The following is a 10,503-nucleotide window of genomic DNA, read 5'->3' as shown; positions in this document are numbered from 1 at the left end:
TGTTCATTTCTGTAAATTAGGTAGATTTGCTACATCTCCCAGTCTTGGCTGGGTGACCTTTTGTGCCCAGTGGCACAATCTCCCTGATCACCTGTGCTGGGTATTCTAGGAGTCTCCCTTGAGTGGTTTGTGTGTGCTTTCCTGTTGTAGTATAAACCTGATTGTTATCAACATGTCAATCAGTGGGATGGACTTTCAGTATGACTATCTGTGAGGATTGGACATACCCACAGCTAATGAACTGCTGTGTGGAGGCTAACCCCATGGAGTGGGATTTTCCCCAGTGGGCTCTTATGTCTGTCAAGTCTACCCTTTTTGTGTTCCCCTTGTGGGGCTAATCAGGTAGTGCTCTGTTGTTTTATGAAGCCAGCCTCCAGGTGTGTTAGTTCTGGGGCCTTTCTGGAGGGGATCCAGTGCAGGCCAAGTTCAGGTACTGCTTGTGAAGGCCCCAGGGCTACCGGGTAGGAGCTCCAAAGATATCCACAGTTGGTTGCAGTCTGTGTTGTACCTGAAGGTATGTGAGAGAGGCCACAGTGTGAACCAAGGCCAATTGCCACCAGTACTGGGTCAGCGGCAGCTCAGAAAAAAAGCCCTGAGGTCACCTGCCAGCTTTCCATAGGCTAGCTGCTAAAAGTATCTCTAGTGGTGTGTGAGTTGGGTGGGGTGGGGTTGGGTCTCAAGGAGTCACCAGGGTGGCACAAAGGGTGTTCACCAGGTCAATGCAGATTCAGATTTGGCCATGGGGTTGAGGAGGAGCTCAACATAGGCAAAATGGCACCCACTTGTAGGCTATAGAGGAGTAGAACTCATCACAAGAATAATGGTGGCTGTCCCTGCAATCCTCACCCTGAAGCCACACAACTTAGTCTTTCCCTGTATGTCTCTGGAGCCCAGGATGAGTGCCTGTGAGCAAGTGTGTCTTTGTGTGTTCCCTTTTAGAGGAGGCCTGGGTTTCCAGTATACTTTCATCTTACCTCAATGGTCAGAATCTCCACTGATTTTCACAGCCAGATTTTGTGGGGACTCTTCTTTCTGGCAGTGGAACTCTGGACTGGGGAGCCCTGGTATGGAGCTGTGGCCTCAGCAGCCAAGATACCCCTTTCAATACTCATCCACCACACATACGGGTGTGGGGCCAGCCTATTTCACATCTCCGCCTCTTCTATCAGTCTTGATGTAGCCTCTTCTTTATATACTTAGTTATAGGAATTCTGTTCAGCTAGTCTTCAGAAAGGTGAGAAGTTACGATGGATACTACCAATCTAGTTCTCCAGATTGATTGTTATGTAATTTAGATGTAATTTTAATGTAGTCATGGAAAGAGGCAAGCACAGTGTTGACCTACTCTTCCATCTTGATGAGAACTTGTAATTTATTTTCGTTTGAGGCATTCTAGTACGTGTGTGTAACTACTTTTGTTTTTGTAATATTAATGAAATTGAGCACCTTTTCATAAGTTCATCAGCCAACTGGATTTTCTTCCTTTTGAAAATATTAGTCAATATTTTATCTACTGAAAAAGGAGAATATCTTTTTTTAAAAATTGATTCATATAAATACTGTAAACATTTTGGGTATCAGTACTTTATTGGTTATGTACACTTTAAATATCTGACTCTGAAAATTACATTTTTACTATACAAAGATATCTTTTGATGAGAAAAATTTCTTAATTTTAATGAAGTATAATTTCTCAATCTTCTTTCTGAGTAATACTTTTGTGTGCTGTTTAGAAAATTTTTGCCTCCACAAGATCCTAAATTTATTATTAAATATTCTAGACAGTTTATTGCTTGGATGTAAACATTTAGTACTAATATCCATCCGAAATTGCTTTAGTGCATGATGTCGGTGAATTTGTATTTTTCTTTTGTAGATATATATTTGACTTTGCACTACTTTTTGTAAAAAGTACCATTTATTTCAGATGTAGTATTTTCTTGAACTTCAATATCAACTTTGATATAACCAGATAAATATCTATGCATTGGCTTATTTCTGAATTATCTTTTTTTGTTCCATTGTTCAAGGCATGTATTCTTGTATTAATATTAATTAATCATTAATTATCATTTTTACTTTAACTTTATTATGGGTTTGGTAATTGGAAATGTAAGTCCTATAGACTTGTGCTTTTTAAACATTACTTTGGCTTTTCTTGTTCTTTTGTATTTCTGTATTCCTAGACATAGGAATTTATTTTCTGTTGATTCACAAGAATATAATTTATTTCTGCATTATTGACTTTGTATTGAGCAACCTTGTAAATACATTTAATTTATTAATTTGATCTTTATATGTATATTCTTATGTAATTTCTATGTTTTTAATAACATTTTCAATGACCAGAAGTTAATTTATCTCATTTAAACTACTATTTTATTTGTTTTCCTTATAATAGGAAAGACCTCTAGTTCAGTACTGAACAGAAGTAGAGATAGCGGCCATTGTCATCTAATTTCTGATTATCAGGGGGTAAATTTCACCTATTTTATTATTAATTATGATATTTGCTGTAAATTTTTCAAGATATTTTATTAGATTAAGAAAGTCTACTACTTTTAGTTATATATTTTTCATTGATAATTGTGTTAAATGTTATTGAATTTTTCTGCATCTATTTACTATCATAATATATATTGAGATAGATATAGATGATAGATAAATGACAGATAGCACGGGTTTGATAGATGCAGAAAAAATTATATATGTATAATTTACATCCTGTATCTACCCACATCTGTTCTATCTATTTATCTATCATTTTTTTTTGCCATTAATACAGTAGTTTTGAAATATAAAGTATGGTAAGCCAAGCAACCTTTGGATAAATCCCATTTGTTCATATGGTTGGATTCAATGTGGCTGCCTTAATTTAACCTACAAATCCCTTCCTAATAAGGTTTTGTTTTTGCCTTATATTTATTAATTTCTGTATGTCACCCAGGAAGTCTATTTTAAGCACACAAAACACAAGTTTACTTATTTAAGTTATACATTCTTTCTCTGAGTCTGTGCACCTGCCCCAAACACTCTTTATCATTCTTTACCTCTTAATTTTTACATATTTTATAAGTCTCAATTCAAATATTATTTGCTTCACAGTCTTTCTTGATTTCTCCAATACTGAGTTAATTCTTTATTCATATATAGCCATTACATCCCAACAATTATTTATCTCACATTGTATTGCAATTCTCTTTTCTTGTCTGCAATGGTTTTCACGTCTTTTTCTTAGTTACTCTCACTGCACCTGTTGAGTGATAGATGTTAATTATTTGTTAGATGAATGAAAGTAGGAAACACATTCTGGGTTGAGAATATAGAATATGTCCTTAATCTATATTTTATTAAATCAATATTAAAGGAATCACTGAAGATCAAAAAAAAATTCAATTAGTTTGTTATGTTTTATATCTACAAATAAATTAGAAGACCTCAATGACAGCGATGGTGATATTTTTTATTATCATTTATTAATTAAACAAAGGTTTATAAAAGCTTAGCGTGTGCCAGGTATATATCTTTATTGCTATTACCATCACCATCATAGTCATTCCAAAAATGTAAATGTAGTGTTAGTCTGAGTCAGTCTCTGAAAAGAATGGCAATTTATCAAAGGATGCAGAACCTGTAACAAATTTATGAAAATTTTTACATCTGTAGTGAAAAGCAAAATAAATATTTATATCCTGTGCAAATCAGAGGGGAGTACATTTTACAGATTGTGTGTGTGTGTGTGTGTGTGTGTTCAGTAGGTGTAGCTGGGGAAAGTGGTGTTCTGGATATCCTCTGGCCAGAGAATGAAGATGAAAGTTACCTTTCACTCCCTTCAGTTCAATCTTTCTTGCAATAGAAGGGATTCAAGAACTAACAAACTACTCTCACCAGTGGGCATGTCAACTTTATCTCAACAAATAAAGCTCAAAATAAATGGGCGTGTTCTCACTCAGCCATCATAATCAAAAGAGTGTCATTACGGCTGAGTAATATTCCATTATATATATGTACCACACCTTCTCTATCCAATTATCTATGGAAGGACCCTTTGTTGTTTCCATGTTTTGGACACTCAGAAAGAAGAAATACTGCCATTTGTGACAACATGAATGGATCTTGAAATTATGCTACAAGAAATAAGTCAGACAGAGAAGTTTGAGAACCATATGATTTCACTCATATGTGGGATATAAAACTGAAATCAACAAATGAATGACACAAACAGACTCATGAACATGGATAACAGTTTAGTGGTTACCAGAAGGTAGGAGGAAAGGGGGAGGTAGATAAGGGTAAACCGTCAAATATATGGTGATGGAGGGAGATTTGACTTTGGATGATGAACACACAATGCCTTATACATATGATGTATTATTGAAGTGTTCACTTGAAACCTATATAATGTTATTAACCAATAAATTTTAAAGTGGAGTGTGCTGAGGGTGTTTTGAATATTGTATTCTGATGAAATAAGAATAAATTAGCAAACTAACCTTATCTCTGGGGTATTTATTGCCAAAACACTGGATGCAGCATGAAAAAAATTAAACTCCAGATTTTAAAAAATCACCATTAAAAGGTTTATGTTCATCATAAACTGCTTTTACTGTGTGTCTTATTTTAATTTTCTTGGCGCTTTATAATTGCCTGTTTACTGTCTTTTATTTAAAGCTGATTTATCATCATTAAAATTACTATGTATTTCATATGATCTATTATTAAAATGTTATCTTAAAAATAAAAACCCTGATGACTCTCAAGATGCTTGAGGGAAGATGGCAGATTAGGTAAAAGCCGGGTTTGTCTTCTCCCAGGTCTGCATTGAAATTACAACCAAATTATAAAATAATCAACGTGGAGAATCACCTGAAGTCCAGCTGATCATAACACCTACATCTGATAATATAAAGAAGAAACATCAAAGCCGATCTAGCATAAGCAACAATTATCATCGGATTGTGTTGTAGTTCTCACTGGGTAGCCCTGAGCAATGAAAAATAGTGGCTGACCTTGGCCTACGGGGGAGCCCCTCCCCAAGGACCACAAAGCCAGCGCATCTGGAGGCTGACATCAGACCACAACACAGCAACTACTGATTAGTTCCATTAGTGATACACACAAAGGGTGGTTGCAACAAGTACACGAGCCTGCTAGGGCAAATCCCACTTAGTGGGGTCAGGCCCCACACAACAACTCTTATCCTGAGGGTGAAGCCAATTCCCACAATTAGTCAGCCTGAACATTAATCTCACCCACTGATCTACTAACAACAATAAAGTCTTGGCAACAACCCACACAAAGTTCACGTCCAGAGCTCCGGCATAAGGGATCAGGGAGAGTGCACCACTGGGCCACGCAGGACACCTTTTACATTAGACCATCTGGCCAGGGCTGAGGGATGAAGCAAATATTCATGACACATAAAAATAAACACAGAAATTCTAATAAAATGAGAAAACAAAGATACGTGTCGCAAATGAAACAACAGGAGAAACTATAGAAAATAGGCTAAATGAAATGGAGGCAAGCAACTTACCAGAGACAGAGTTCAAAATGATGGTTATAAGCATACTCAATGAACTTATGGGGAGAATGGATAAGCACAAAGAGAACCTCAACAGAGAGATAGTAAGTACTAAAAAAGACATAGAAACCATAAAAAAGTACCAGGGAGAAATGAAGAATACAATAACTGAAATGAAGAATACACTAGAAGGATTCAACAGTAGATTGGATGAAGCAGAAGATCGAATCAGTGAATTAAAGACAAGGGAGATGAATAAACCCAATCAGAACAACAAAAAGATAAAAGAGTTTAAGAAATGAAGATAGTATAAGAGACTGCTGGGACAACATGAAGTGTAAAAATATCGAATCATAGGAATACCTGAAGAGGAAGAGAGAGAACAAAAGATTGAGACACTATTTGAAGAAATAATGACAGAGAACTTCCCTAACGTGGCAAAGGAATTAGACATACAAGTTTAGGAAGCACGAAGTGTCCCAAACAAGAGGAATTCAAACAGACCTACACCAAGACACATCATAATGAAAATGCCAATAGTCAAATACAAAGAGAGAATCTTAAAAGCAGCAAGAGAAAGGAAGCTAGTTTCTTACAAAGCTACCCCAATAAGAATGTCTGCTGACTTTTCATTAGAAACTTTGCAGGCCAGAAGGGAATGGCAAGGCACATTCAATGTTATGAAAAAAAAAAAATCTACAACCACAGATACTCTATTCAGCAAGGCTTTCAATTAAAATGGAAGGTAAGATAAAGAGCTTCCCAGACAAGGAAAAGCTTAAGAAATTCATCACCAACAAGCCAGCATTACAAGAAATGTTAAAGGGTCTTCTGTAAAAAGAGAAGGGGTAAAAAAGAAAAGATAAATAATAAATATGAATAATAAAATGGCAGTAAAAATATATCTATCAGTAATCATTTTAAATGTAAATGGATTAAATGCTCCAATCAAAAGACATAGAGTAACTGAATGAATAAGAAAACAAGACCCATGCATATACTGACCCACTTCGGATCCAACGACACTCAGAGACTAAAAGTAAAATGATGGGAAAAAAATACTTCATGCAAACTGAAATTAAAAGCTAGGATAGTAATGCTTATATCAGATAAAATAGACTTTAAAATAAAGGCAATAATATGAGACAAAAAAAGGGCATTACAAAACAATAAAAGGGTCAATAAAAATCTAGAGGACATAACCCTAGCATACTTATACACATACAAAATAGGAGCACCAAGATACATAAAGCAATTATGTATGACATAAAGGAGAGATCAATAGTAATACACTCACAGGAGGAGACTTTAGCACCCCATTGACACCAATGGACAAATCTTTCAGGCAAAGAATCAACAAGAAAACAATGGGCCTAAAAGACACACTAGAACATATGTACTAAATAGATACTTTCAGAGCATTTTACCCCACAGCAGCAAAACACACATTCTTCTCAACTGCATATAGAACATTTCCCAGGATAGACCACATGTTAGGACACAAATAAAGTCTCAATACATTTAAGATGATTGAAATCATATCAACTGTCTTCTCTGATCACAATGGTATGAAACTAGATATCAACTACAAGAAAAAAATAGGAAAATACACAAACACATAAAGGCTAAATGACATACTACTTAACAATGAATGGGTTATTAATAAGATCAAGGAAGAAATCAAAAGATACTAAAGACAAATGAAAACACAATGACTGAAAATTTATACGACACAGCGAAAGCAATCCTACGTGGGAAATTCATAGCAATACAGGTTTACCTCAAGAAACAACAACAAAAAAGCTCAAGTAAACAATCTAATTTACAATCAAAAGAACTAGAAAAAGAACAGCAAACAAAGCCCAAAGTGAATAGAAGAAAGGAAATCATAAAAATCAGAGGGAAAACAAATGAAATAGAGCCTAGAAAAAGAATACAAAATATTAATGAAACCAAGAGCTGGTTCTTTGAAAGGATAAACAAAATTAATAGACCTTTAACCAGATTCATCAAGGAAAAAAGAGAGAGACCCAAATAAAATCAGAAGTGAAAGAGGAGAAATAACTACAGACTTCACAGAAATACAAAGGTTCATAAGAAAATACTACAAGCAGTTATATGCCAACAAATTGGACAATCTAGAAAAAAAGGACACATTCCTAGAAGCATACAATCTTCCAAGACTGAGTGAAAAAGAAACAGAAAATCTGAACCAACTGATCACCACCAATGAAATAGAATTAGTAATCAGAAACCTCCCCAAAAAACAAAGTCCTGGAAGAGATGACTTCAGAGGCAAATTTTACCATTCAAAGAGGAATTAACACTTATACTTCTCAAATGATTCCAAAAAATTCAAGAAGTTGGAAGGTTCTCTAATTCCTTTTATGAGGCCACCATAACCTTGATTCCAAAACCAAGTAAAGACATTACAAACAAAACAAAACAAAACAAACCTATAGGCCTTATCTCTTATGACATTGATGCAAAAATTCTAAACAAAATATTAGCAAACTGAATTCAGCAATACATTAAAAATATCATACACCATAATCAAATTGGATTTACTCTTGGGATGCAAGGTTAGTGCAATATCTGCAAATCAATTAATACGATACACCACTTTAACAAATCTAAAGATAAAAACCATGGGGATCATATCAATAGATGCAGAAAAAGCATTAGAAAAAATCCAACATCCATTTTTGATAAAAATTCTCAGCAAAGTGGGAATGGAGGGAATATATCTCAATATAATGAAGACCATATATGACAAACCGACAGCTAGCATTTTCTAAAAGCATTTTCCTTAAGATGAGGAACAAGACAGAGATGCCCACTTTCACCACTCCTCTTCAACATTGTATTGGAAGTCTTAGCCACGACAATAAGACAAGAAAAAGAAATAAAAGGCATCTGAAATGGAAAGAAGTAAAACCCTCATTATTTGCCAATGACATGATCCGATATATAGAGAACTCTAAAGATTCCACCAAAAAACTATTAGAACAGATAAATGAATTCAGTAAAGTAGCAGGTTACAAAATAAATATTCAGAGGTCAGTGGCATTTTTACATACAAATGATAAACTTTCAGAAAGAGAAATTAAGAAAACAATCCCATTTACGATTGTGTCAAAAACTATAAAATACCAGGGAATCAAATTAACCAAGGAGGTAGAAGACCTATTTTCAGAAAATTATAAGTTATTGAAAAAAGAAATTAAAGAAGATACAAATAAATAGAAGCATATACCTTGTTCATGGGTACAAAAATCAAAATCGTTAAAATGGCCATACTACCCAAAGCAATCTATAGATTCAATGCAATCCCTATCAAAATGCCAATGCCATTTTTTCAGAGATAGAAGAAACAATCCTAAAATTTATATGGGCCGTAAAAAACCCTGAATAGCCATGGCAATCTTGAGAAAGAAGAACAAAGTTGGAGGTATCACACTACCAGATATCAAACAATGCTACAGTAATCAAAACAGCACGGTACTGGCATAAAAGCGGAAACATTGATCAATGTATAGGATAGAGAGCCCAGAATAAAATCCATGCCAATATGCTCACTTAAGATATGACAAATGAGGTAAGAATATACAATGGAGTAAAGACAGTCTCTTCAATATATGGTGTTGGGAAAATTGGACAGATACATGTAACAAAAGGAAGCTGGACCACCTTCTTACATCTTATCAAGAATAGACTCAAAATGGTTTAGACTTAAATGTAAGACCCCAAATCATAAAACTTCTAGAAGAAAACATAGGCAGTAAACTCTCTGATATTATTAATAGGAATTTCTTTTCAGATATATCTCCTCAGGCAAGGGAAACAAAAGAAAAAAATTAACAAATGGGACTATTTAAACTAAAACATTTTTGTACAGCAAAAGAAACCATCAACAAAACAAAAAGACAACTGACTGAGAGAAGATATTTGCTAATGATACATCTGATAAGGGGTTAATATCCAAAATATATCAAGAACTCATACAACTCAACAACAAAACAATAAACAATCCAATTAAAAATGGACAGAAGACCTGAACAGATACTTCTCCAAAGAAAAAATACAGATGGCCAATAGACTTATGAAAAGATGCTCAAGGTCACTAACCATCAGAGAAATGCAAATTAAAACCACAATGAGCTCTCACCTCACACCTGCTAGAATGGCTATTATCAATAAATCAAAAAACAACAAATGTTGGTGAGGATGCGGAGAAAAGGGAACCCTCCTACATTGTTGGTGGGATTGCAGATTGGTATAGCCACTATGGAAAACAGTCTGTAAGTTTCTCAAAAAATTAAAAATGGATATACCTTTTGACCCAGCTTTTACACTTCTAGGTATTTATCAAAAGAAAACCAAAACAATAATTTGTAAAGATCTATGGACCCCTATGTTCATGACAGCACAATTTACAGTAGCCAAGATGTGGAAGCAACCTAAATGCCAATCAACAAACTTGGATAAAGAAGTCATGGTTCATATACATAATGAAATATTACTCAGCCATTAAAAAAAATGAAATCCTATCATTTGCAACGACATGGATGGACCTAGAGGTTATTATGGTGATTGAAATAAGTCACACAGAGAAAGATAAATACCATATGATTTCATTTATATGCGGAATCTAAGGAACAAAAAGAACAAACTAGTCAAAAACAGACTGAAAAATATAGTGGACAATTTGGCGACAGACATAGGGGAGGGGTTGAGAGAATGGGGTGAAGGATCAAAGAAGTACAAATTAGTAGTTGATAGATGGTCACGGAGATGGGGAGCACAGTATAAGGAATGCAGTTAGCATTGATATGATGGCTAGGTGGAGGGCCAGGGGTGGGAGGGAATAGTTGGGGGGATCGTGTTTTATGAACTATATAGATGTCTAATCACTGTACTGTATACTTGAAACTAATTTAAATAAATAAATAAATAAATAAATAAATAAATAAATAAAT

This window comes from Pteropus vampyrus, unplaced genomic scaffold (genome assembly GCF_000151845.1).
Source record: "Pteropus vampyrus isolate Shadow unplaced genomic scaffold, Pvam_2.0 Scaffold715, whole genome shotgun sequence".
Classification (NCBI taxonomy): Eukaryota; Metazoa; Chordata; class Mammalia; order Chiroptera; family Pteropodidae; genus Pteropus; species Pteropus vampyrus.
Note: the sequence above shows the minus strand (reverse complement) of the source record.